This window comes from Schistocerca nitens, chromosome 5 (genome assembly GCF_023898315.1).
Source record: "Schistocerca nitens isolate TAMUIC-IGC-003100 chromosome 5, iqSchNite1.1, whole genome shotgun sequence".
Taxonomy (NCBI): domain Eukaryota; kingdom Metazoa; phylum Arthropoda; class Insecta; order Orthoptera; family Acrididae; genus Schistocerca; species Schistocerca nitens.
Window position 1 is genome coordinate 627,904,191 of NC_064618.1, and position 25,581 is coordinate 627,929,771.

Consider the following 25,581-nt stretch of genomic DNA (forward strand, 5'->3'; position numbering starts at 1 on the left):
ATAATCTGTCTGCCCTAGCTAAAGACGCCGTCATATTAAAGTGATATATTGTGTTATGCGACAACAATAAAACAAGAAATTACTCGATTAGTAATGCAATAATAGTAATGCGATATTTTTTAGTGCGAGTTTTAACAAAAAGGTACGATGATCTATGCAAAGGCAGCATAAAAAAGTAGTATTTTAACACAAATGTGCTATATACATACACCATTAACGAAAGTTTCCACAAAATGTCGATTCTTTTCTGCTTTTAATTTGTGCCCCGTATTTTGATTTTGGAAATCTGGTCACTCTAGTCGTCACGGATGGCTGCAATTCTGCTCATTTACATACCGGTTGATGTTATGTGTACTGAACTGCGTCTACTCCGGACCATTAGTTCGAGGTGCATCTTCGAATGTTTCGCGCTGTTGCGAAATGACGGCAGGTGGGCGACACCCGAGCCGCTGCAGTAGTAACAGCAGTAGTGTGGTCCCTCCCACTTGACGCCTGGCCAAAGCGTCGGTGATTCAGACAGCTTGCCGCCTTATTTTAGCGACGCGTAACTCTCGCGCCTGCGTCACCGAGCGCCGCTCGCCAGAAACTATTGCTTAGCGCCACACGTGTTATTTTAGCGTGTTTCGCCCGAGCCAGTGAACCGACAAATCTCGGCAGGCAGTTGCACCGTTGGTCCACGAGATCACAGCAATGCATCGAGCGTCAACACATTCTCAGAATGAACAGGGCGGAACCACTTTACGTTGTGCGAAGGCTGAACAAAAAGCCACTTTACGTTGTGCGAAGGCTGAACAAAAAGCATGGCACCTGTACTCCAAGAAGAATGTGGACATTATGAAACCTTTTTGTAATTTTTTTATTGTCTTCGCATTGATGTTTCTTCTAGCATTTCCCCTCTGTAGTAGACTCCCCTCCTCGCTCTTCAGACACGTCTTCTTCCGGGATTTTTTTTTTTTCCAACTTGCTCCATTCAAATACTTGTAATACTATCTTTATGTATTGTGCATTGTGTGTGTGTGTGTGGGTGGGTGGGTGGGTGGAGTGTCATGTTTATGTTGTATGGTGATGATGATGATGATGATGATGATGTCACGTACTCTAGCGTCAAGGGAGCCTCCAAGCTCGACGTCCCCATCCGACTGACGGATCACCATCAACAGTATCCCAAATCCTCGCTTCATGAGACTGTGCAAAGGTCTGGTATTTAAGCCAGGACAATGGCGCAAATTCTGGTGATCAGGAACTTAACGCCACCACCTCTCGTCCCCTTTCCGGCCAAATATTGGCAGTATAAATTTTTTCCACCACCAGGATTCGAACCGGATTACTCCATGTCGAGCGCCACCGCAGAAGCGTGCTTTAGCGACCTCGGTCCCGGAGGAGTCTTCTGAATACCAATGATCTTAGTCTCACTGATAGTGATGTTCGGCCAGCTTTGCTTCGATCACGCCAGTGGTCGCTGTCAGTTTCCAGGTTGTGTGCAGTTTCGGCTGCAGTCTGTAATGAATTTGTCGGGTGTTATCGTGCCTTGATCGTATTGCCTCTGTTATCTCTCGTGTGTTATCCATTGTCAGACAGTACATATGCCCCTGTACTATCTTCCTACATGGCAACACTCGATCACACAGAACGTGTGTCTAAAAACTGCCTGTATGGTGTTGAGGCATTTTCTTGGTCCATAAGATCTTCTGATGCGTCCCCAATAGACCTCCCGTGGAATCAGCTCAGGCGTCAAGTCCAACCTAGTGTCAAAATGCTTGATACCGAGGACTAGTACAAACGGGGAAATATCCAGTATCGAAAGAAGTAGTCGCATTTCCACATTACCGTTACTAGGTGGTTTACAGTGTCAGCTATAGTCCCCCCTGGTGTTAATGTCACTCACTGTGTAAGGCCAGTCGATCGCCTTGAACGCCTATGCTGTAAGGATACACCAGTAATTTCTCTCAGACTCTCTCTCACTGGTTTGATAGTTTTGCCTCTGTTATCTCTCGAGTGTTATCCCTCGTCAGGCAGTATATATACCCTTATACTACCTTCCAGCAAGGCAACACTCGGCTACAAACACCATGTGTACCTCAGCAGAAAATACAACGGCTGCGTGACACCCTTCCCAACACAACCAGTGCATGCATCCAAGCCCAGTCAGTTGCATGTTCCGTGGGTTATCATTACGACCTCTCGCTATGATGTGGAACGAGTCAGTTTTACAATTACAGTACAACTTCTCAGAGTAAAGTATGACCACATAATGACCACTAACATGATTTCTTAGGTTTATTATCCCGCATCTACAGCGATTCACAGTAAACTATATTCAGTCTCTACATCTATTAAATACAGAGCCAAATTCTTTTCATCATTGGGTAGATGGTCAAGAATTATTGTGGCTGAATGCTTCCCACGCCCACTAAGGCTACGTGACGAATAGTGTAAATCATTTCTTTTTCTAGCATTATACAGGGTGATTCAAAAAGAATACCACAACTTTAGGAATTTAAAACTTTGCAACGACAAAAGGCAGAGCTAAGCACTATCTGTCGGCGTATTAAGGGAGCTATAAAGTTTCATTTAGTTGTACATTTGTTCGCTTGAGGCGCTGTTGACTAGGCGTCAGCGTCAGTTGATGCTAAGATGGCGACCGCTCAACAGAAAGCTTTTTGTGTTATTGAGTACGGCAGAAGTGAATCGACGACAGTTGTTCAGCGTGCATTTCGAACGAAGTATGGTGTTAAACCTCCTGATAGGTGGTGTATTAAACGTTGGTATAAACAGTTTACAGAGAATGGGTGTTTGTGCAAAGGGAAAAGTTCTGGACGGACGAGAACGAGTGATGAAAATGTAGCACGCATCCAGCAAGCATTTGTTCGCAGCCCAGGAAAATCGACTCGCAGAGCTAGCAGAGAGCTGCAAATTCCACAATCAACTGTATGGAGAGTCCTACGAAAAAGGTTAGTTATGAAACCTTATCATCTGAAATTGGTTCAAGCACTGTCTGCAGCTGATAAGATTAAAAGAATCGATTTCTGTGATTTTATCCTTGCTCAAATGGAAACAGATGAATCTTTCGTTTCAAAGATTGTGTTTAGTGATGAAGCAACTTTCCACACTAACGGGAAAGTCAACCGTCACAATGTCTGTATATGGGGCACTGAGAATCCGCGGGAAACAACTCAGTATGAACGTGACTCGCCTAAGGTGAACGTTTTCTGTGCCATTTCAGCCAATAAAGTTTTTGGTCCCTTTTTCTTCGAAGGTGCTACTGTAACTGGACTACAGTATCTGGAGATGTTAGAGAATTGGCTGTTCCCTCAGCTCGAACAAGAAGCACAACAATTCATATTTCAGCAGGATGGAGCGCCACCACATTGGCACTTATCTGTCCGTAACTACCTGAACGTCAACTACCCGACGCGATGGATCGGCCGCCAGGCAGCCCGTGACAGAGCACTTCATCACTGGCCTCCAAGAAGCCCTGATCTTACCCCCTGCGATTTTTTCTTATGGGGGTATGTTAAGGATATGGTGTTTCGGCCACCTCTCCCAGCCACCATTGATGATTTGAAACGAGAAATAACAGCAGCTATCCAAACTGTTACGCCTGATATGCTACAGAGAGTGTGGAACGAGTTGGAGTATCGGGTTGATATTGCTCGACTGTCTGGAGGGGGCCATATTGAACATCTCTGAACTTGTTTTTGAGTGAAAAAAAACCTTTTTAAATACTCTTTGTAATGATGTATAACAGAAGGTTATATTATGTTTCTTTCATTAAATACACATTTTTAAAGTTATGGTATTCTTTTTGAATCACCCTATATTTCTGTTTCTGTTACCTTCAAACCGTGATTAACTGCTAACAATAAACTTAAGGAAGTAAATGCTCGGTGAAACTGTTATTGCTACGATCGTCAGTTTACAGAGCTGTCTATAAGAGCTTCTAGAGTGGATAGCACATATCCTTCTCACACACTTATGTGCAACAAGGTCATCCTTCCGCAGTTACGACTTAACCCGGAATACGATGCTATAAGGCACTAGTGAATTAAAAGAAGATAAGAAAGACAACTTTTTGAAATCTTCATCTAGAGAATCTGTTTTTATTCGTAACTCAATAGTTGCAGGTGTTAGACATTTACCAAGAACTGTTGAAAAAATGGTTCAAATGGCTCTGAGCACTATGGGACTTAACTTCTGAGGTCATCAGCCCCCTAGAACTTGGAACTACTTAAACCTAACCAACCTAAGGACAACACACACATCCATGCCAGAGGCAGGATTGGAACCTGCGACCGTAGCGGTCACGCAGCTCCAGACTGTAGCGCCTAGAAACGCTCGGCCACTGCAGCCGGCCAATTCTTATCAACTGCAATCGGGACTCATCTAATCAGGCCACGGTTTTATGGTCGTCTAGGGTCCAATCGATATGGTCACGAACCTAGAATAGGCGTTGCAGGCAATATTGTGCTGTTAGCAAAGGCACTCGAGTTGATCATCCGCTGCTATCCCCCGATAACGACAAATGTCAACCCACTGTCCTAGTGGATACATTCGTAGTACGCCCCAGATTGAGTTCTGCGGTTATTTCACGCAGTGTTGCTTGTCTGTTAGCACTGACAAGTCTACGCAAACAGAGCTGCTCTCGGTCGTTAAGTGAAGCCGTCGGCCACTGCGTTGTCTGTGGTGAGAGGTAGTGGCTGGTATTTGGTATTCTCTGCACACTCTTGACACTGTGGGCCTCGGAGTACTGAATTCCCTAATGGTTTCCGAAACGGAATGCCTCATGTGTCTAGCTCCAACTACCAATCCGCATTCAGTCCTAATTCCCGTCGTGCGGCCATAATCCCGTCGAACACTTTTGCACATGAATCACCTGAGTACAAATAACAGCTCTGCCAATGCACTGCCCATTTATACGTGTACGTGATACGACCGCCATGTATATGTGACTATCGCTATTCCACGACTTCCGTCACCTCAGTGTACCGGGTGATCAAAAAGTCAGTATAAATTTGAAAACTGAATAAATCACGGAATAATGTAGATAGAGAGGTGCAAATTGACACACATGCTTGGAATGACATGGGGTTTTATTAGAATCAAAAAAATACAAAAGTGCAAAAAATATCCGACAGATGGCGCTTCATCTGACCAGAATAGCAATAATTATCATAACAAAGTAAGACAAAGCAAAGATGATGTTCTTTACAGGAAATGCTCAATATGTCCACCATCAGTCCTCAACAATAGCTGTAGTCGAGGAATAATGTTGTGAACAGCACTGTAAAGCATGTCATGGAGTTATGGTGGGGCATTGGCGTCGGATGTTGTCTTTCAGCATCCATAGAGATGTGGGTCGATCACGATACACTTGCGACTTCAGGTAACCCCAAAGCCAATAATCGCACGGACTGAGGTCTGGGGACCTGGGAGGACAAGCATGACGAAAGTGGCTGCTGAGCATACGATCATCATCAAACGACGCCGGCAAGAGATCTTTCACGCGTCTAGCAATATGGGGTGGTTCTAATAAACCCCCATGTCATTCCAAGCATGTGTGTCAATTTTTACCTCTCTATCTACATTATTCCGTGGTTTATTAAGTTTTCAAATTTATACTGACTTTTTGATCACCCGGTATTTAGGCATTGACTTTTTTAGAAACAGTACATTGAGATTCACCAACGAGTCCAAGATTTGTCGTGTCGAACGGTACAGGGGACTTAACAAAATGCGACACTGTACAGCTATGTTGGAAAAGCCAGGAGGCCGCAGTGAGGTGAGTTGCGTGGCGTGGGAAGCTGGGCGGGAGAGTGGCCGGCGCGGCGGCTGCACAGCGCGGGCAGCCGCGGAACGAGGCTGCGAGGACGGCCTGTGGGCTCTCCAGCTCCAGCAGTCCCTGGGGACGGATGTAGGCCGCGGCAGAGGCCTGTGGGCGGCCTGGTACTGGCTCTGCCTCTGCCTCTGGCTCTGGTGCTCTGCTCTGCCTCGCGGGGCCTTCACGGCCACCAGGCAGGCAGACTGGGACGGCAGCGGACGCGGTCGCACATCATTAAGACTCTTCCCTTCCTGGTCGCTCGCTTCACCTACAGCTAGACGACGCTCTCCCCAAGCCGCTGTAACCTACGCGACGGAGGGTACTCTCCGTCGTTATTAGTCACTCTGTGAGCAACCGACGGGCCGCAGGCCGGATCCGGCCCGCGATTGTTTTCAATTCGGCCTGCGGAAAAAAAATCGCAAAGTTACTCCTACCCGTTAGTCGTGTGGAACTATCTGTGTCAATGCCATATTTTGTTTCTCTGTTCTTTATCGTACTAACATTAGTACGAGGGTCACTCCAAAAGAAATGCACACTATTTTTGTAAAAATACAGTTTTCATTCTGCATTTGTGAAAGTTTTACAGTGTGTATATACATCCTTCCCGCTTGTTTTCAAACTTAGTTGAACCTGTTCCCGTGAGTGGCGCCGTCGCAGCATGTCTTCAAGATGGCTGCTACACTTGACGTTCGTCAGAAGCAACGTGCTGTCATAGAATTCCTGTGCCGTGAAAACGAGACATTGGGAAACATCCACAAGAGGTTGAAAAAGGTGTATGGAGATGCTGCTGTCGATCGCAGTACAGTTTGTCGGTGGACAAGCAGGTTACGTGATGAATGCGGGTGCGGCAATATTGAGATTGTCCTCGCAACGGCAGGCCTCGCACTGCAAAAAAATCGTTCAAATGGCTCTGAGCACTATGGAACTTAACTTTGAGTCTTTGGGTCGATTCCACAGTGCCATGTCTTGTAGGCGATGACATCTCGGTCGGCGAAAGATTCCAATCCAGGTAGCGATGCGTTCTCACAGCGGACAATTGCGAGTGTAAACCACCCACTACCAGCTGCACCAGTTGAAACGTCGAGTGAAAAATTAACTCGATATCCTCCAAAATAAATAGGTCCATTAAGAATAACAGATTGTTGAGTGCCATTTGTTCCAAGTTTATTTTCCAAGCTAAGTATGTGATTATACACTGGCATGCGGTGGCGGCGATGACGATAGACACGTCGACGAGCCATAGTGTTTCAATGCTGTTGCAGATAGAGCTCACAGCGGAATGATTCCACTGGCTCGATGTTTCAACTGGTGCAGCTGGTAGTGGGTGGTTTACACTCGCAATTGTCCGCTGTGAGAACGCATCGCTACCTGGATTGGGATCTTTCGCCGACCGAGATGTCATCAGTCTCCTAGAACTTAGAACTACTTGAACCTAACTAACCTAAGGACACCACATACACCCATGCCCGAGGCAGGATTGGAACCTGCGACCGTAGTGGTCGCGCGGTTCCAGACTTCACCGCCTAGAACCGCTCGGCCACCCCGGCCGGCGCCGCACTGCACACACTCCAGACAATGTGCAGAGACTTAAAGAATTGGTGACTGCTGACAGACGCACCACAGTGAACGAATTGTCACGCTACGTTGGGATAGGGGAAGGAAGTGTTTGCAGAATACTGAAAGTGTTGGCGTTAAAGAAGGTTTGTGCCAGGTGGGTTCCCAGGATATTGACAGTGGCTCACAAAGAAACAAGAAAAACGATATGCAGCGAACTTTTGGAACAGTACGAGAATGGTGGAGATGAATTTCTTGAAAGAATTGTGACAGGTGATGAAACATGGCTCCATCATTTTTCACCAGAGACGAAGAGGCAATCAATTGAGTGACATCATGCAAATTCACCAAAGAAAAAAAAAATTCAAATGCACACCTTCTGCTGGAAAAGTTATGGCTACGGTGTTTTTCGATTCCGAAGGACTCTTGCTTGTGGACATCATACCAAGTGGAACCACGATAAATTCTGATGCATATGTGAAGACACTGAAGGAACTTCAAGATCGACTGAGTCGTGTTCGACCACATCGGCAAAAGCAGGATGTTTTGCTGTTGCACGACAATGCACGGACACATGTCAGTCAAAAAACCATGGAAGCGATCACAAAACTCGGATGGACAACACTGAAACACCCGCCTTACAGTCCCGACCTGGCTCCATGTGACCATCATCTCTTTGGGAAACTGAAAGACTCTCTTCGTGGAACAAGGTTTGAAGATGATGTCTCCCTTGTGCACGCTGCCAAACAGTGGCTCCAACAGGTTGCTCCAGAATTTCACGGATCGGGCAGTTGAGAGGGATGGAAATTATATGGAGAAATGAAAATATTGTTTCTAAAGGATGTATCTACACACTGGAAAACTTTCATACATGTAGAAAAAAAAGATGGATTTTAAAAAAATAGTGTGCATTTCTTTTGGAGTGACCCTCGTAGATAACTTGTGCATTGTGGACGTACTGGAAACCTGCAGCTGAAAGGCAAGATCGCATAAATATATATATATATATATATATATATATATATATATATATATATATTTTTATTTTCAACAACCGGTTCGATAGGCTTTGCTGTCAAAATTTTTGTTATAAAACGTGTTCATTGTGAGCTGGGACCTCACGCCAAGCTGTCATGTTAGAGGTAACTACAGCACATTATACACAGGTCTGTCAGAAATAAAACTTTAACAATCAAAAAGCACGTTGTGCACATGGCTAAGACTGTATACGAGTACGTAGTGCTCACAGATTATTGTTACCTCATAAAAATAAAATGCACAGTGATTTTTCATAACCTGACAATCAACTTTGAGAGTTACGAATACGGACATGGTCATGTGCACAGGGCACTTTCTGATTTTAAATGTTGTATTTCTGACAAATCTTGGTATAATGCGCTACGTCTTATAAAAAGAATTTTTGAAGATCTGAAAATGACGGAAAAGTCTATCGATACTGGTTGTTTGCAAATAAAGAACTATTTATGCGTTCTTGGCTTAAGAAAGCTTTTTATATGCGTTTCTTTTTCTATTACGACGCTTCACGATTCCTGTCAACCCATCTTCAGCTCTGTGCATGTATCCGCATGTTGTGAACATTCTTTATTAACGATACTACATTGCACGATTTTGTAACGGAAGTTTTTAAGATATCAGTTTTAAAACGCCATAAATAAAGAAAAAAATATTCACTACGCGTAAATAAATGCAAACATCTGGGTGCTTTGAGGCATAATTTGTTGGCGAGGCGAGTCGGGATAGGGTGCCATTCATATTGGTGCGTCATCCAATAAACTTGAACGTGACAGACGCTATACTTTTGACCTGTCACGTGTCTAGGCGTTCCGCGAGCATAAGTAAGCATGTGAATCAGGCCCAAGGTCACCGAACGTTGCCCGCGCCTGCTCTGTCCTATTCCATTCGCGCGCTGAGCGAGGAAAAAAAAAAACCTATGTTCTCCTGTTGATGCGGCTGTTGTTGTTGTTGTTTTCAGTCCGAAGACTGGTTTGATGCAGCTCTCCACGTTACTGTCCTATGCAAGCCTCATCTTCTCCGAAAGATTACTGCAACCTGCTTCATGTATTCTTGTCTTGATCCCTTCCTCCTACACTTCCTTCCAACACAAAATTGATGATTCCTTGGTGTCTCAGACGTGTCCCATCAACCGATCGCTTCTTTTAGTCAAGTTCTGCGACAAATTTGTTTTCTCTCCTATCCTGTTCGGTACCTCCTCATTAGTTACCCGTTTCAGGTAGACTTCAGCTTTTTTCTGTAGCACCACATTTCAAAAGATTTCTTGTTTTCTTCTCTGAACTGCTTATCGTCCCTGTTTCACTTCCGCACAAGGCTACACTCCACACAAATAACTTAACTTAAATCTATATTCGTTGTTAACAAATATTTCTTCCCCAGAAACGATTGTCTTGCCGTTGCGTCAACATTTTATATCCTCTCTACTTCGGTCAGCATCAGTTATTTTACTGCCCAAGTAGAAAAATTCGCCGGCCGCGGTGGTCTCGCGGTTCTAGGCGCGCAGTCCGGAACCGTGCGACTGCTACGGTCGCAGGTTCGAATCCTGCCTCGGGCATGGATGTGTGTGATGTCCTTAGGTTAGTTAGGTTTAAGTAGTTCTAAGTTCTAGGGGACTGATAACCACAGCAGTTGAGTCCCATAGTGCTCAGAGCCATTTGAACCATTTTTTAGAAAAATTCATTTGCTCCTTTTAGTATCTCATTTCTTAATGTAATTCCCTCAGTATCACCTTATTTAATGTGACTAAATTCCATTACCCTTGTTTCGCTTTCGTTGATGTTCATCTTATATCCTCCTTTCAAGACACTGTCCATTCCGTTCAACCGCTCTTCCCAAGTCCTTTGCTATCTCTGACAAAATTATGATGTCGTCGGCAAACCTCAGAGTTTTTGTTTCTTCATTCTGAACTTTAATTCCTTCATCAAATTTTTCTTTGTTTTCCTCTAGCGCTTCCTCAATGCTCAGATTGTATAACACCAGGGACAGGCTACAACTTTGTTTCACGTCTTTCTGAACCACCGCATCCTTTCACGTCCTAATCTTATAGCCGGCGTCTAGCTTCTGTACAAGCTTTAAATGACCTTTCCCTCCCTGTATTTTAGTCCCCGACCTTTAGGATTCCGAAGAGTGTATTCCAGTCAACATTGTCAAATGCTTTCTCTAAGTCTACAAATGCTAATAAACTTAGGACTGCCTTTCCTTAATCTATCTTCTGAGACAAATCGTAGTGCCAGTTCTGCTACGCGTGTTCCTACATTTCTCCGGAATCTCTATTGTTCTTGCCCGGGGACAGCTTCCCCCAATTCTTCCATTCTTCTGCAAATAATTAGTGCCATTGTTTTGCAACCAAGACTTTTTAAACTTATGATTCCCTAATATTCACACCTGTCAGCACCCGCTTTCTTTGGATTTGGAATTATTACATTCTTCTAGAAATCTGAGCGAATTTCCCCTGTGTCATAGGTCTTGCACATCGGGTGGAGTAGTTTTGTCACGGCTGGCTCTACCAAAGACGGCAATAGTTGTGTGGGAGTGTCGTCTGCATCAGGGACCTTGTTTCGACAAAGGTGTTTCAGTGCTCTGTCAAATTCTTCTCGCTGTATCATATCTCCCATTATCTTCATCTACTTCCACAGCCTTTCCATACATGTCTTCCACCTTTAAGGTTTCCCTTCTTTCCCTTTATGAGATATTTCCTGTTCTTCTGAGATGATCCATCCACATTCTTCTGTGTCAACGGGTACCGCCGTGTTGTAGCCGTAGTATCTCTCCCAGGATCTTCCACAGCTTCTGTGGAAGAAACATTTCTTTACACTATCTGTTGGGGTCCGGCGTCGCTATGTGGCCAGCACATTTTCATTCCAACCTGGTGACCCTGTCTGTTAGCAGTGTTCTGCTGCTGATCACTTTGTTCCAGTTTGTATGTTATTCTCTGTGCACACTGCAATTTCTGAGCATTCGCAGTTGCCAGAGCCCAAGGGTCTAGACTGAAGTTGTTACTGGCAGTGCACAAGAATTTTACGCTTCCTGTTATAGAATCACTGTAACACCCATCCTTGTTTTTCAACAGGAACTGAAGCTTTTGCCGGCAAGTTCAAATCTATTCTCGTAGAATTTGTGCCCTTTTTTTGGCTTTCCATTTATTACTTTTACAGCCAAGATGGATGCATTTGGAGGTGAATTAAAGATTTCTGTAGTTCATAGTTTCTTTCTGTTTCGACTCAGAACTTAAGATTTTCTCGTATCCATCTCCAAACCATGTGCTGCACAAGTAACTTCAAATCTTGAATCATATTTGTTAATTTGATCAGTTCTTCACATATCACCATAATATCTGTAGAAAACTCTAAGAGTTTCATGGACTGTCCATCGATTTTGGTCCTTCGAGTATATCAGTCCAAGTCTTTAAATGCGTGTTGCACACTGGGGTAAATAACTTTGGAAATATCGTCTCCCTAGGCGAATTGCTTTGCTTACTGGAATCTTCTGCACTCACTGTCATCGTTGTTTGTTCGTACTACGATTCAAGAGCCTTATGTATTTCTGAATCGCTTCAGGTGAATGCCGGGATGTTTCCTTTGGAAGGGCACGGCCGATTTCTTCCATCCCTCCCCAATCCGAGCTTCCGCTCCATCTCTAATGATCTCGTCGTAAACGGCACATCGTGTTCCCATTTTCTATCTCGAGCTGACCTGTTACACAGCTACAGGGGCAATTGCAACCGGTGACGACCTTTGCACCAAGCGTCTCAATTCCTTATATCCGCTCTACTTGGTAAGCTCTCCAATCACTGGAGCAGTGAGTTGGAAATGGCCTGCCTCGCGTCTTGTACGCAGTTTCCCTTACAGAAGCGCCGCACATTCCAGGAGTCTTCCAACAAGTCCAAGTCTTCCTTATTATTGCTTACATGTGTTCGTTCTATTTCGTGAGGCTTCGTAGCTTTTCCCTTGGCATTTTAAACGATATTTTAGGCTTCAATGAATGTGCCACCAATCTTGTTATTGGATACCACCGGTTTTTAAGACCTTTGAAGTACTGCTGGTAATTTCCATAACGAGACAACACTAATCTGAAAGTTAGCTTTATTTGAGAAGTATCTGCAGCTTTCGGTGTTACTTTTTATTCTGTTACTAGCTGAGGAACCTGGCATTGCCTGGGCATTTATTTTGCCAACTTCCTATTACAAACGAAAACAATATATGAACCCTGTTTGTAACGCAATATTGCGTGCAGTTTCCGTGAGCTGATTCACAACGCGATTTTGTAAACTTCTCTGTAGTAACGCCTCTTCACAACTCTATAGACAGCTATCTTTTTCGCCAACAGCAGTTTGCGCTACGTAGTTGAAAGCTGTCGAAAACGCTACCAAGTGTCAGGGATTCTCTTAAGTCGACTCGACTGTGGAAAGTCCTGGTAGTAAAGATTCAATATAATAGTGCGTGATATGGCATTTTTTTCACCCATCTCAGCGTTTGTGAAGTCATACCGCTTGAACTATGTGACTTGCAATCATATATTTGTGTATGACTACGAAGTCTTTCGCGACGGAGTCCTTGCATAAAAAGTTCTCGGTTTACTTTCCGCGCCAAATTTGGATAAAATCCCAAGCTTTCGATGACTGCCTCCGTCATCTTCGTCAGGGGTAAAACTGACTGTCGCGGACCGGTAAGGCTTCCGCTTTTATAAGAAGTGGACGGCTTCTCATTGGCTGGATGACGTCACGGTGAAACCGGCGCGTACTGAGGTGTTGGCCTCTATATCCATAGACTTTGTTTGCGCGCTTTATCCAGCGTTGCTTGCAGCGCCATCCATCGCAACAGGCGGAGAACTGCGAGGAATGTAAGAAGTCTCCCTCTGCGCTCTTTCTTTATCAATTGCGCGCTTCCACGCATTGCTGAGTGCATAACCGGAGTCTCTGTTGAAATTATTTTCACAGAGTCTAATTTCAACTTCTTCCCTGATGACAGAGTCCCAACAGTTTGAAGCGTAAGCAAGTAGTCTTGTTTCATCGAATAAAATCTTATGTTTATTTAACAAACTGTGCTCAGCCACCGCTGATTTTTCTAGATACCTGTATTTCAGGTGACGCTGATGTTCCACACAGCGATCAGCGACAGTTCTTATAGACTGGCCCACATAACTTTTGCCACACTCGCAAGGAATGCTGTAAATTCCCGGTACTCTCAGGCCAAGATTATCTTTCACGGGTCGCAGCATTTCCTTAATCTTCCTGGGTGGCCGGAAGACTGGTCTGATTCCCTGCCGGCTCAGGACTCTGCCGATCTTGCTGGTCGTTGCACCGCAGAAGGTAGCCGCGCGATGTGTTGGTCCTCTTGATCTGTTCGAACGGCGTCCTTTCTTGGTTTCTTCGCCAGAGTAGATCTGATATCACGATCGGAATATCCATTTTTTATGAATACCGTCGTCAGATGGTTAATCTAAGAGCCGAGATGATCCTTGTCCGAAATAGTCCTTGCTCTGTGTACCAAGGTGTTCAGCATAGATCTCTTCTGAGCTGGGTGGTGAAAACTACGCGAGTTTTTTATATAAATCTGAATGCGTCGGTTTTCTGTACACAGAATGTCCGAGACGTCCATCTGATTTTCGCTCCACCAGCACATCTAAGAAGGGTAACTTTCCATCCTTCTCCACCTCCACTGTAAATCTCTCCCACAGGGAGTATCAGATATAACTGTATTAAATCTATACAGGGCCAACATTTTCAACACTGTGCGACGCATTTGTCATCACGGCTATTTTATGTTGTCGTAAATACACACATCAAAAATAGTTTTACATCACCCCGGTTCCGAGAGTTCCGGAAACTGTACAGAAAATTGGAATAGAGATCAACATAAACATCATTTCTGCCCTTTTTACTGCTGATGAAAACCACACATTGCATGTCGTAACACCATACAAGGAGACCTTCAGAGGTGTTGGTCCAGATTGCTGTACACAAGGGTACCTCTAATACCCAGTAGCACGTCCTTTTGCATTGATCCATGCCTGTGTTCGTCGTGACATACCATCCACAAGTTCGTCAAGGCACTGTTGGTCCCGATTGCCCCACTCCTCAACGGCGATTCGGCGTAGATCCCTCAGAGTGGTTGGTGCGTCACGTCGTCCATAAACAGCCCTTTTCAATCTATCCCAGGCATGTTCGATAGGGTTCATGTCTGTAAAACATGCTGGCCACTCTAGCCGTGCGATGTCGTCATCCTGAAAGTAGTCATTCACAAGATGTGCACGATGGGGGCGCGAACTGTCGTCCATGAAAACGAATGCCTCGCCAATGTGCTGCCGATAGGGTAGCACTATAGGTCGGAGGATGGCAGTCACGTATCGTACAGCCGTTACGGCGCCTTCTATGACCACCAGCGGCGTACGTCGGCCCCACATAATGCCACCCCAAAACAGCAGGGAACCTCCACCTGCTGCACTCGCTGAACACTGTGTCTAAGGCATTCAGTCTGACCGGGTTGCCTCCAAACACGTTTCCGACGATTATCTAGTTGAAGGCATATGCGACACTCATCGGTGAAGAGAACGTGGTGACAATCCAGAGCGGTCCATTCGGCATGTTGTTGGGCCCGTCTGTACCGCACTGAATAGTGTCGTGGTTGCAAAGATGGACCTCGCCATGTACGTCGGTAGTGAAGTTACGCATCATGCAGCCTATTGCGCACAGTTTGAGTCGTAATACGACGTCCTGTGGCTGCATGAAAAACATTATTCAACATGGTGGCGTTGCTGTCGGTGTTCCTCCAACCCATAATCCTTAGGTAGCTGTAATCCACTGCATTAGTAGCCCTTGGGCGGCCTGAGCGAGGCCTGTCATCGACGGTTCCTGTCTCTCTGTATCTCCTCCATGTCCGAACAACATCGCTTTGGTTCACTCCGAGACGTTTGGACACTTCCCTTGTTGAGAGCCCTTCCTGGCACAAAGTAACAATGCGGATGCAATCAAACAGCGGCATTGACTGTCTAGGCATGGTTGAACTACAGACAACACGAGCAGTATACGTCCTTCCTGGTGGACTGACAAACTGATCGGCAGTCGGACCTGGTCCGTCCAATAGGCGCTGCTAATGCATGGTTGTCTATATCTTTGGGCGGGTTTAGTGACATCTCTGAACAGTCAAAGAGACTCTTCAGGAGCTCTGGGAACCGGGGTGATGAAAAACTGTTTTTGATGTGTATATAAAAAGGAAAACTACTGCATTTGATAAACGACCTACAGGTTTCGGAGATACCCCACGGTGTGATCGCAGCGAATCGTCAGCAACGGTTCAGTTTCGGTATGTTCGCGGAGATTATTGGAGAGTGTCTCGTTGGACCACTCGTCCTCCCACAATGCTTCGCAGGCGAGGCACATCTGCACTCCCTGAAGGCAAACCCTGCCTCTCCTACTCTGTCGCGTCCCGACAGAAGTACTATCACCAGCTTTGGGCGAAGGTGTGGCTTGCCTGACGCAATCAGGGCGCAGAAGACAATGTGGGCTGAGTGAGGTCTGTTAAGTTACTTTAATGGAGTGAGAGGGAGAAAGTCTCGTAAGATGCTTAGGACAGGCGACTTTGGAACGTAAAGAAGTTGTTGGCTTCGTAGGAATTGAAAAAGGGTGCAAACACTTAAATAATTCAATTTAAAAACCGTTTATTTCCCAATTAGTCAATCCTATTAGTCCATCTCCTCCAACCCCTATTACCAGCTCTTTCTTTCCCCATTCTCTGTCCATCACCTCCCTGTACATCTGCTCCTCCTTCTGTGTCTCTGATCATCTCATCTTGCTCCTCCTCCTTTCTCTGTCCACCACCTTCTTCCCGCCTCTAAGTCCATCATCTCTTCCCCTTCCTATCTCTTCACCCCCCCCCCCCCCAACAATGGATGGTTGCCTATGGTATCTCTGCCGAAAGAGCAAAATGTTGGTGCACGCACAAGTGTTTCGGAGTTCATTGTTCATCGTACGAGGGCAGTTCAATAAGTAATGCAACACATTTTTTTTCTCGGCCAATTTTGGTTGAAAAAACCGGAAATTTCTTGTGGAATATTTTCAAACATTCCCGCTTCGTCTCGTATAGTTTCATTAACTTCCGAAAGGTGGCAGCGCTGTACGGAGCTGTTAAAATGGCGTCTGTAACGGATGTGCGTTGCAAACAACGGGCAGTGATCGAGTTTCTTTTGGCGGAAAACCAGGGCATCTCAGATATTCATAGGCGCTTGCAGAATGTCTACGGTGATCTGGCAGTGGACAAAAGCACGGTGAGTCGTTGGGCAAAGCGTGTGTCATCATCGCCGCAAGGTCAAGCAAGACTGTCTGATCTCCCGCGTGCGGGCCGGCCGTGCACAGCTGTGACTCCTGCAATGGCGGAGCGTGCGAACACACTCGTTCGAGATGATCGACGGATCACCATCAAACAACTCAGTGCTCAACTTGACATTTCTGTTGGTAGTGCTGTCACAATTGCTCACCAGTTGGGATATTCAAAGGTTTATTCCCGCTGGGTCCCTCGTTGTCTAACCGAACACCATAAAGAGCAAAGGAGAACCATCTGTGCGGAATTGATTGCTCGTCATGTGGCTGAGGGTGACAATTTCTTGTCAAAGATTGTTACAGGCGATGAAACATGGGTTCATCACTTCGAACCTGAAACAAAACGGCAATCAATGGAGTGGCGCCACACCCACTCCCCTACCAAGAAAAAGTTTAAAGCCATACCCTCAGCCGGTAAAGTCATGGTTACAGTCTTCTGGGACGCTGAAGGGGTTATTCTGTTCCATGTCCTTCCCCATGGTCAAACGATCAACTCTGAAGTGTATTGTGCTACTCTTCAGAAATTGAAGAAGCGACTTCAGCGTGTTCGTAGGCACAAAAATCAGAACGAACTTCTCCTTCTTCATGACAACGCAAGACCTCACACAAGTCTTCGCACCCGAGAGGAGCTCACAAAACTTCAGTTGACTGTTCTTCCTCATGCACCCTACAGCCCCGATCTCGCACCGTCGGATTTCCATATGTTTGGCCCAATGAAGGACGCAATCCGTGGGACGCACTACGCGGATGATGAAGAAGTTATTGATGCAGTACGACGTTGGCTCCGACATCGACCAGTGGAATGGTACCGTGCAGGCATACAGGCCCTCATTTCAAGGTGGCGTAAGGCCGTAGCATTGAATGGAAATTACATTGAAAAATAGTGTTGTGTAGCTAAAAGATTGGGGAATAACCTGGTGTATTTCAATGCTGAATAAAACAACCCCTGTTTCAGAAAAAAAATGTGTTGCATTACTTATTGAACTCCCCTCGTACATTGTTGAAGGCGGAGCTCCGCCGCAGGTCACCCTTAAGTGTCCACACGGTAACCCAACGACATCGTCAGTTACGACTGCAGTGGGCAGAGGACCATCGGGATTCGACCGTCGATCAATGGGAAAGTGTCGACTCTTCGGGTGAATCAAATTTTTGCTACGCTATGTGTATGGTCGTCTCCACAAGCACTGTCATCAAGGTGAAAGGCGAGCCGAAAAGTGCAGCGCTGCACGGACACAGGCTGGTGGGAGCAGCACGATGAGAGACATTCTCCTACGACTGCGTGGGACCTGTGGTAGTAATCGAAGATTCGCTGACAGCTACGAACCACTTGCATCCTTTCACGCTTGATGCCTTCCCCGACGGCGATGTCATCTTTCAGTAGTGTAATTGTCCGTGTCTCGGAGCCAGAACATTGGTACACTGATTTGAGGAGCATTACAGTGACCTCACGTTGACATCACGGCAGCCAAATTCGTCTGCGGCAAATTCTATGGAACCTATCTGGGTCGCTGTCGGGCGCCATCACAGCGTGCGTGAATCAGCGGCCCGCTATTTACTCTAAATTACATGACCTGTACTTGGACACCTAATGCCACATACCTCCACAAACCTACCAACAAACTGTCGAATCCCTGACAGACAGATCAGGGATGTATTTCGTTCCAGATACTGACAAACAAGCTACTAAGCAAGTGGTTATAATATTTTGGATTACCAGTTTAATTACCCTGCATAATTGAGCAGTGTCTTGGAAGGAGGATATAAGATGAACATCAACAAAAGCAAAACGAGGATAATGGAATGTAGTCGAATTAAGTCGGGTGATGCTGAGGGAATTAGATTAGGAAATTAGACACTTAATGTACTACAGGAGGTTTGCTATTTGGGGAGAAAAATAACTGACGATGGTCGAAGTAGAGAGGATATAAAATGTAGACTGGCAATGGCAAGGAAAGCGTTTCTGAGGAAGAAAAATTTGTTAACATCGAGTATAGATTTAAGTGTCAGGAAGTCGTTTCTGAAAGTACTTGTATGGAGTGTAGCCATGTATGGCAGTGAAACATGGACGATAAATAGTTTGGACAAGAAGATAATAGAAGCTTTCGAAATGTGGTGCTACAGAAGAATGCTGAAGATTAGATGGGTAGATCACATAACTAATGAGGAGGTATTGAATAGGATTGGGGAGAAGAGAAGTTTGTGGCACAACTTGACTAGAAGAAGGGATCGGTTGGTAGGACATGTTCTGAGGCATCACGGAATCACAAATTTAGCATTGGAGGGCAGCGTGGAGGGTAAAAATCGTAGAGGGAGACCTAGAGATGAATACACTAAGCAGATTCAGAAGGATGTAGGTTGCAGTAGGTACTGGGAGATGAAGGAGCTTTCACAGGATAGAGTAGCATGGAGAGCTGCATCAAACCAGTCTCAGGACTGAAGACCACAACAACAACAACAACAACAATTGAGCAGCACGTGTCCAATTAACTCCCCTTGGTGACAGTAGATATTACTTGGATGACTGTATAGGACACTCTATCCAGGATAATGAATACGTTGCGTCCTGATTATCACGAAATGTATGATCCAGTCGTAAATTTGATTCGATATCTGGTAGGTAGAGAGAACGGGGAAGGTGGTACTTGGGGCGGTGGCCAGCGATCGGCCCTTGACAGTGGCAGAGGCTGCCCTTTGTGGGCGACGGGTGGAGGGCGGGGATTCTTGGGTTCATTTTTTTGTGGAGACACGGAGTTTTGTGGTGGGAACGCAGCCGGCAGCGCCTGCGGGCACACCTGCCGCTTCCGCTCCCACAGTGGAGCGCCGGCGGCAATTACGCATGCGCGGCTCTAATTGCCTGCCGCATTCAGTCTCCGCTGAGAAAGTGTCCAGTCAGCCACCCGCCTGGGGAATACCACAGCCGTGGAAGGCCCGCACTTCCTCACCTCCAGCCATCTCGCGCCTTTTAAGTGGCTTCTTCGAGGCCCGCTTCCTGCCGCGTTCTTCGCTTATAGCAGTACGCATTAGAGTAATTCCGCCTTTCACTGCATAATTACAACAGTCGGCAGTGAACTATGGAGAACATCACATTCGAAACGAATTCAACGGTAGTTTCAAGTTGATGGACTCTTCGGTCGGTCTTTGATGGTGAAATTTTATCACTGACAATGAAACGTACAATTTATTTACATCGTGAGCCCGTTTATGAGTTGCATAGCTTTCTTTAGATTATCACAGGATTTCGTCAACGATGTTGCCGCGAATGAAACTGCTAAAATCGACTTAGAGCACAAGACTATGCAGAAAAGGCGTGACCTCTGTCACGTAATTCATATTACAAAAGGGGCGATTAAAACGTTTTCGTTCGAAGGCCGTACAGTCCAGAATAGTTATGCCAATCAGGAGAAATCGCATTTGGTAAAACTCCGTGTCCTGGTGCATGAAGAATTCTCAAACTGCCTGCTACACATCTTCGTCCGACAGGAACGTCGACCCATCAAGGCCGTTTCTCTGGGACCGAAGGTGTGATATTCGCATGGAGAGAGATCAGGACTAAGGGCAGGTGCTCTGATGTCTCCCACTTGAGTCTCCCAGTTGAGGCTAGTCTTCCATATCGTCCGGTGTCTTGTGTCGAACTTCGTTCAGCACGGAACTTGTCGCATCACTCTACGACGGTGGCTTTGGACAGACATGCTTCCCCATACATATTCTTCAATCTCCGAAGGATGTCTACCGGTGTTCGCACTTCGGCAGCCAAGAAAAGAATAATAGTACGCTGGTCCTGTTTGGACGCATTTGGTAATAATGTCGCCATAGTTCACGTTTCCACATTTATCGCATTCACGTTGGAAAAACACAAATGCCACACTAATCCGTTGCCAAATATCGGTGCTTATATAGCCGCATCGGAGCCGCGCTACAATGCATACACGCTACAGCAAAACCCTGAAAAGGAAACTTTTTGATCGCCCCTTGTATAATTCCCATTTTAGCACGAGGAACTTAGTGCTGGTGGTTAACAGACCTATATATTCAATGTAAAAATGTTGTATTGTATATCTTGTAGATATCTACAATTGATCGAAATCAACAGTTCCTAGATTTCTTAGAAATTATTAGGCTGCAAGCCTGGAAAGTATAAATAAAATTTAACAATGTAGCTTTGACCATGGTTTTTTTCCCAATTATGGACCCATGGTGAGCTAAACCACTTCAAAGGAGTTACTATTGAGTGGCTCCCGAATAGTGTGCCGAAGCTTGTCCAACTCTGTGGGTCGCTGGAATCCCCCTCTCCTTTAAGTTGTTTGTATAACAAAGTCTAACTCACAACGTTTATCATATTTTCGATAGCAGGTTTCAGTCGGTAGAGGTGATCTTCGGATCTACGAATGGCTGTAAAAATTTCAAATCAGCTGTACGTTACATACAAATAAATGTATCGGTCAGCAAAATAAAGGAAATAAAATTGATTATAAGTGAGCGCATCTGGTTACCTAAAAATTGCAGCAACTGTTGCGCGTCGTCAGCTGGACTGCTAACCGCTTCCTTAATCGAGGTCGCTAACGCACGTCGTATCGTGACGCTTGTCTCGGAGAGAAGCCGGTTCAAATCCAGGTGGTGGATGAAATTTTCGCGGCCAGTATTTGGCAGTAAGGGTAGGAGACTGGCTTGATGTTCCTGATCGCCAGTGTTTGCGCCAAGGGATCAGGGATTTTCTCTGCCTCGTGATGACTGGGTGTTGTGTGACGCCCTTAGGTTAGTTCGGTTTAAGTAGTTCTAAGTTCTAGGGGACTGATGACCATGGATGTTAAGTCCCATAGTGCTCAGAGCCATTTGAGCCATTTTTGTTTGCGCCAATGTCCTGCATTAAATTTCAAACCTCTCCGCAGTTTTGAATAAATAATTTTGAGTATTAGGCTGCGTCATTATAACACAATAAAGCAGGGGTGCATGCGGCCAGAAGCTAGTAAAAATGCGGCTCAAGAAGTGAACATCTATCTCACGAACGGTTATATATACGACATTAACATTTTTACATTTTAACTGAACTACTAGCAGTACCTTAATGATTAAATAAACGTGAAAATGCCGTAAAGTTGCACTCGCGTCGTGGAAATGAGAGAAATGCGAAGCTGTATACAAATGTACTCCGTTTATGTAAAATTATGACAGAATGATTTTCCACATGAAACTCCTACCAAATGATTTTATCATTGGTCTACGTTTTTTTCATGGTTATTATAGTGTTAAGTATATTATGTGCGGCCCAAAAAATTTTTCTTCTACAAATGTGGCCCACGTAAGCTAAAAGGCTGGATACCCCTGCACTAAAGGAACTGAACTGTCGGCGTTTCGCCCTAAAGAGGACCGCTAGAAAGTGGGTCAAAACGTCGGAAATTCAGTTTTATAGTGACGCGGCCCAATATCCATATTTATTTGGTTCAAAATGTCATTGGCTGTGGAAGCCTACGAAATCTCCGCGGGGTCTCATAAAGAGACGACATATAACAGCGTCTGGAAATTTGTGGTAATATCCTATGGGACCAAACTGCTAAGGTCATCGGTCCCTAAGGTACTCACTACTTACTCTAACTTAAACTAACTTACGATAAGGACAACACACACACCCATGCCCGAGGGAGGACGCGAACTTCCGACGGGGGGAGCCGCGCGAACCGTCACAAGGCGCTGTAACAGCGTTGATGGTGATCGGTCCGTGGGAAGGGGGGCATTAAGCTCGGCGGCCCCTTTGGTGTTATTCGCCGCAAAGTGGACGAGCGGTTCTAGGCGCTACAGTCTGGAACCTCGCGACGCTACGGTCGCAGGTTCGAATCCTGCCTCGGGCGTGGATGTGTGTGATGTCCTTAGGTTAGTTAGGTTTAAGTAGTTCTAAGTTCTAGGGGACTGATGACCTCGGATGTTTAGTCCCATAGTGCTCAGAGCCATTTGAACCATTTGGTGCTATTCTAGAATAACATGCTAAGGCCGGTACCAGGTTTCACCTTCTCCCTTCTCACATCATCATCACCATCATACAATACAAACATAACACTATACACACATGCATCCTTTACTCATTTACATTCCACAAAAAATTGATCAAATGGCTCTGAGCACTATGGGACTTAACTTCTGAGGTCATCAGTCCCCTAGAACTTAAGAGATACTTAAACCTAACTAACCTAAGGACATCACACACATCCATGCCCGAGGAAGGATTTGAACCTGCGACCGTAGCGGTTGCGCGGTTCCAGACTGTAGCGCCTAGAACCGCTCGGCCACCCCGGCCGGCTACATTCCACAAATACACCAAATACGCATACGACACAGGTTTCACACATCCGTAAAATACAACAATTACATTTTTACATTTTAACAGAACTACTAGCAGTACCTGAATGATTACATTAACGTAAAAATGCTGTGAAGTTGCACCTGCGTTGAGGAAATAAGAGAAATGAAAAGCTATGTCTATACTGACACGTATTTCTTTGTTCCAGTTATATTAATTACAAAATGGAAAATAATAAATGTCCTTTTAATGTTAAAGGTTTACATATGTGCATAGCAAGTTACAGCTCTTGTACTTTGGTTGGAATGTAGTTACCACTACGATCTTCAAATTATTAAAGCTTACTTGCAGAAAAGGTTGTAATGCCATATAATGAAAGAAAGAAAAAAGAAAGAGTGTAAAAAGTAAATAAATTAAGTATTATAGCAGATAATAATGACGAACTTATAGTGTCGTTGTACGCTTTGACTTCACAGAGGCAGTGCTACTCATAAACGTGGTTCATTGTCAATCGACATGTTTCCATTTTTAAATCGAGCAAACCACTCGCACACTTGAGTTTTTCCTATAGCATCGTCTTGCTAAGCTGTCTTCAACATTAAAACAGTTCCAGCAGCCTTTTTACCGAGTAGAAAATTAAATTTCACAGCTGCACGTTGTTCGCTTAAACTTTCCGTCATAAAAAAACCAAACACGTACAAAACAGCGCTAGCAAAAACAATCACTGCCCGCATCTCGTGGTCGTGCGGTAGCGTTCTCGCTTCCCACGCCCGGGTTCCCGGGTTCGATTCCCGGCGGGGTCAGGGATTTTCTCTGCCTCGTGATGGCTGGGTGTTGTGTGCTGTCCTTAGGTTAGTTAGGTTTAAGCAGTTCTAAGTTCTAGGGGACTTCTGACCACAGCAGTTGAGTCCCATAGTGCTCAGAGCCATTTTGAACAATCACTGCAGATGAACGGGAACAAATCAGGTCAGAACACAGGTGAGTTGCGCTATATATGTCAAGCGACAGAAATGCGTACTACACAAGCTCCGCCCACGGCAACATTATTCCGATTTTGTTTTTGTGTGTGACGCCTCTTGATGTGTCCACGCTGCCGACAAGGTCAAAATCGTCATGTTCCATTGGATTTGCGAGCCAAAATCTTTATTCACAATGATTTGATAATGTAGAAGTGCTGAGAATTAATCGAGGTGCGGCAATAAAAGTTTTCAATTAACTTAGCGGAACAGTACATCGCGTAATTAGTCTTGCGCGAGGCACGTCGCCGAGAGGGCACGGATTCTGGCCCGACCGCGAGTGTGCTTCGCGTGACGGTACGCAAGTTCGCACTGGGTCAAGGTAGAAAGAACGTTTCAGACTGCAATTTGAATCGGTCGGCGGTTACGAAAGACAACGAAATTTACATGCTGGTAGCCACTGACCGCTTACAGACATCAGTAATGAAAAGAAGAACGTTACAGGGCAAGTTTGGAAGTTTCCATGGGAAAAAATTACACAAAGTAGGCCTAATCATCAATGAGCTCATGAAAAGGAACATAGTACAAATTAACAATGCACTCACAGAATTATCGGAAGAGTTCTTGTATTTAGGAAAGTTGAAGAAAGCGACGGGATGGATAGCAAAAGACATAGGCAGAAAAATTAAAATAACCTGGAACACTTTTGGAAGAGTAAATGGACTTTCCAAATCAAATGGCTCTGAGCACTATGGGACTTAACTTCTGAGGTCATCAGTCCCCTAGAACTTAGAACTACTTAAACCTAACTAACCTAAGGACATCACACACATCCATGCCCGAGGCAGGATTCGAACCTGCGACCGTAGCGGTCGCGCGGTTCCAGACTGTAGCGTCTAGAACCGCTCTGCCACCCCGGCCGGCTATGGACTTTTCGGAACTAAGATTCGAAAATGAAAAGGAAATCTTACGGCAATTGTCTAGTAACAGTTCCGACTCATGGAGATAAGTGGTTTCTTTAAATGTGAAAGCTATTTAGAAAATGAGCGCTGCTTAGCGAGCAATGTAGAAGCGCGTGTTGGGAATTACCGTAATCAATAGGAAAACACATTGCTCAAGGAAGACAATGGAGGGACGACCCTAGTTAAAATGTATTGAAACTGGTTGGAGAAAGCTGTCAGGCGAAAGGATGGTAGATAGAGCAAGGAAGTTCTTTGCAGGATTCAAAGAGATAAGAAAAACACACGGTATTGGCCTCACTCTGTGGTTCTCAAACTTTTTTGCTCTGGACACCCCTTCGCGGAGAAAAATAGTATGAGTCTCCAGCCTGTTTTATTAATAAAAATATACATTTTTGCATTTTCTTTGCCTTATTTCAATTTAGAAAAATTTTAGGCAACAGAAAACTACAAGTACTATTATAACGAACAAACGGAACAAATTATTTATCTCGATCACATTTTCGTTTATTCAAAAAGTATGAAATGAACAATATTTTCAATTCAGCAAAAATGGACGACAAGAGCATTAAAAATTTAAATTCCGAAGTTCATTGTGGTAGATGAGCTCACTTTTGAGAAGGAGGTTTCTCAAGACGTGGTCTAATAGCGGAAACAGC

The 25,581-nt window shown here is 45.0% G+C and overlaps 1 protein-coding gene across 7 annotated transcripts in view; it reads right to left on the reverse strand.

Annotated features, from left to right (window-relative positions):
* The window catches only part of LOC126259290 (FH1/FH2 domain-containing protein 3), a 690,456-nt gene that overhangs the window by 288,079 nt on the left and 376,796 nt on the right, over positions 1–25,581 (reverse strand). The gene's annotated exons all lie outside the window — the stretch shown is intronic.